Source organism: Triticum dicoccoides, chromosome 7A (assembly GCF_002162155.2).
Source record: "Triticum dicoccoides isolate Atlit2015 ecotype Zavitan chromosome 7A, WEW_v2.0, whole genome shotgun sequence".
Taxonomy (NCBI): Eukaryota; Viridiplantae; Streptophyta; class Magnoliopsida; order Poales; family Poaceae; genus Triticum; species Triticum dicoccoides.
Window position 1 is genome coordinate 691,425,861 of NC_041392.1, and position 3,789 is coordinate 691,429,649.

Consider the following 3,789-nt stretch of genomic DNA (forward strand, 5'->3'; position numbering starts at 1 on the left):
GTGGCTGGCTCCCCGGATCCCCTCTGTCGTGGTCTAGTTGGGGCACCTCCTTGCATCGGCCTCCTCTGGCCTGCGGGGAAAGCGGCGGCTCCACTCAGATCCAGGGGCTCGCGTGGTACGGCTCCCCCTCGCTCGTTCGGCGGTGACTGGGCAGCCCTCGTCCGGCAGTTGCAGCAGCAGGTGGCTGCTGCTCCCTGATGGCCTGGGTCGTCGTCGCCTCCTCGTGGTGAGGCGGGCTGCTCGTTGCCGCCGTTCTCCCCGGCTGCGGGCTGCCTCCCCTTCGTCGGATCTGATGTCTCCTGCTGGCCGTGCCAGCTTGTTTCCTCGTCACCCCCATGGCCCGGCTCTTGCCTAGATGTTGGGCTTCGGCGGTGGGTGGCCAATCTCCTCGGGATGCAGTGTGGAGGATGCAAATGTCGGGTAAAAGCTCAATCGACGGCGACACCTACGGGTGCCGTTTCCTTCCTGGAGGCGTCGAGTTGGCACTGCCGTCCTCTCCCCCTTGCTCTTTGATCCAGAGAGAAATCTCGGACCCGGGTTCCCCGAGTCCGGCGGTGTCGACGTCTCCACGTCAATTCCTCGTTGGGGGCATCGTCTTGGATTGTTCTGCTCTGGGCGGATCCGCCCATTGCTGCTCCATCTTCACCTCGGTTAGGATCCTAACAAGCCTTTGTCCTAGGACACTCTGTTGGCGCTTGCCTGGACGTCCTGGGGTGGCCTAGACGACTTGCTACCCTTCGACCTCGGCGGCAGTACATCGGTACTGTGCCCTTCGGTCTCGGTGGCGCGTTGTCTTTCGGCTTCGCCGGCGGCACACCGGTGCCGCCGCACCAACTCGGCTATCCGACGCCCTTCGTTCGTGCCATTGACGCTTCTTGGCATGCTCCTACTTCGATTATCCTTATGGACAGGGCTATGCATCATGGTGGCCCAGACGACGCTTGCGTGGATATCCTGGCGTGGCCTTGGCGGCAAGCTGCCCTTCGACCTCGGCGACGATACACCGGTGTCGTGCCCTTCGGTCTCGGTGGAGCGCCGTCTTGCGGCTTCGACGGTGGCACACCGGTGTCACCGCACGAACTCGGCTATGCGACGCCCTTCGTTCGTGCCAATGATGTTCCTCTCTGAGCTGCCGTTTTTGGTGCCTTTTTTCTCCCTAGGGCTTCTTGTGGTTCTTTGTTGATGGTGGAACGAGCTGCTCGGCGGAGCTTGCTCCTGAGGTGTTGGTTACCAGGGTTTTCGGTTTGGTCTCTGTGCCAACCTTCCCCTCTGTTTACTTCGTTCTTTCTCTAATTTTTGGCTCTCCTCCTGGGCGCCGTCCTCTGTAATTTTCCTTTGCACTTTGTGTGCGCCTTCATGTATTTGTACTGACTGCCAAGTCACTCCTCGAGTTGGAATATAACAAGCGGTGGGGTTTGACCCCCCCGTCAATCTCGAAAAAAAAAAGGACATGGGGAAAATCATAGACATCAGATAGCTTCTTAATCTTATTCTTGTGCATTGAACAATAGGTTTAATTACCAGCTTCAGTTTCTTGGGTTAGTTTCCTTGTCTACAAGCTTGGGTTTGTTTTGTTAGTGCAAGTGCTTTCATCTTGCTATGTATGGCCTGGACATTATGCAAAGTCCTAGTCCTGGTTAAGTTATAGTTCGTCGGATGAAATAAAAAAAAGTTTGGTTTAGGCCTAATAGTGATCAAGGTAGCCATGATTAGTTCTGGAAAGTAACCATGTCATATTTCGTACAGGAAGTGCACCCCGAGTCCAAGATAGAGTATATGTGTACAAGATAGAGTATATGTGTCCGATCCTGTTTTGGGCATGTTCGTTACTGCTCGGATGTGTATGTATATACACACAAAGCGAAAAGACTCATACGCGGCCGCGCGTGGCAACGCTCCACCTGGGTATCGCGCGTACGACACTGTCGGAAGGGCGCAGGGCCCACCCACATGTCCAGACCATCCATAAAACTCTGCCCCGTGATTTCAATAGTGGGGCCTAGTGTCTCCTTCCATATATAAAACTCTGCCCCGTGATTTCAACCGGTGGGGGCCCGCTATGCCTGATTAATTAGCCTCACCCTGATTTCTTTACAAGGAAACTTGAGTTTCTAACACGCTGTCGGAAATCGATCGTTCTAACGCGCGCGCGCGTAATAGCATCCCTCCACACAAAGTATATATATACACATGCACAGGGCACCTTGTAACATTGAGTTAAAAGAAGTGCCTTTGGCTAGAACTTTTTTTGTGCGTGTGTTCGTGACGTTTAGTAGGACGTTTGTATCGAAAACACATGGCCGAAGGTGGCGTCACTGTTGTCTCGTTGCCAGCAGATGCCATCTTTGACATCCTTTCCTGGACGTCGATCAAGTTTGTATGCTGCTTCAGCAGGGCCGGCTCATAGATATACGGGGCCCAGGGGCAAGACAACAAGAAGGGGCCCTGGTTTACTCAAAAGCTTGATTTTTCTATTTCAAAAGCAAAGTAAATATCCAGTATATAACATAGCCTGATGATCTTAATCTGTATTCGAAACTGACATTACAATTTATTTATCGATCAAGTGAACTACAATATTTCTTACAGGATCCTTCTGAACTAAAATATCCCTAGTCTTATCATCAAGATTGTCCCAGTGTCCTGGGTAAAAAAATATCAACAGTAAATGGTTGTGGTTCATCAACACTCGGTGATTTGTAATTTGGCAAATGAGCTACGTTTTCATGCTTAATAGAATTATTATCACCCTCCTTCATATCATCAGCATCAGCATCTGTATTCTCAGTTGGTTGCTCTTCAACATTACGATAACCAATTCCAGGGGAGCTCTAGAAGAACTACCATCTCTGTAAAATTTATCAATTGATCCTTTTAGGGATTTTACCTGTTCATCTATCTGCTGTTTATCTTCGTTTTGTTAGTACTAGTCTACTAGATAAATACTTTCTAGAGGACATGTCACTAAACAGGAACAAGCAGCATACAAATGATTAACACATGCATGGAGCAAAAATACCTGAATATGGATTGATGTGGATGTACGTGGCCAGATCAGCAGATCCTCAGGTTGCAGTCAGCACGAACGAGAACCCGACACCATGAACTGAATAATCCCCCTTTTCAAGTACTCCTAATCTCCGGACACTTAGATCCAGAGTTTGAAGAGCAGAGCAAATGTGGATTCGTCAGATGGCGGAGCTATTTAATAAAGGAACGGGATTATGGGAAGGAAGAAAAGAAGAACACAATACCGTTTCCAAGTCTCCAATGTCTAGCTGATGAGGAATGAGCAGAGCATTGAGGAAGGAAACATAGCAAATTGGGGAGCGGATTTGCGCCTTTAGTCTCCATTAATGGCCGGTTGTGACCTTGGAATCGGAGACGGGAACGGCGGCGCTGTCGTGGGACTCTGGGATTCGAGGAAGAGGAGTCGACGAGCATGGGAACGATTGATGCTGAACGGGCCTCTTTACTCTCGTTTTTCTAGGCTTCTACATGCTATAGAGATGAAATGGTACTCCCTCCATTTCTTTTTATTCCGCGTATAAAATTTGGTCAAAGTCAAACTACACAAAGTTTGACCAAATTTATATCAAAAACTATGAACATCTACAATAATAAAACTATATAGTATGAAAATATATTTCATGGCGCATCTAATAATATTGATTTCACATCGTGAATGTTGATATTTTTTAATATAAAGTTAGTCAAAATTTTCAAAGCTTGACTTTGACCAAACCTTATATGCATACTAAAAAGAAACGGAGGAAGTACCTTGGGGGG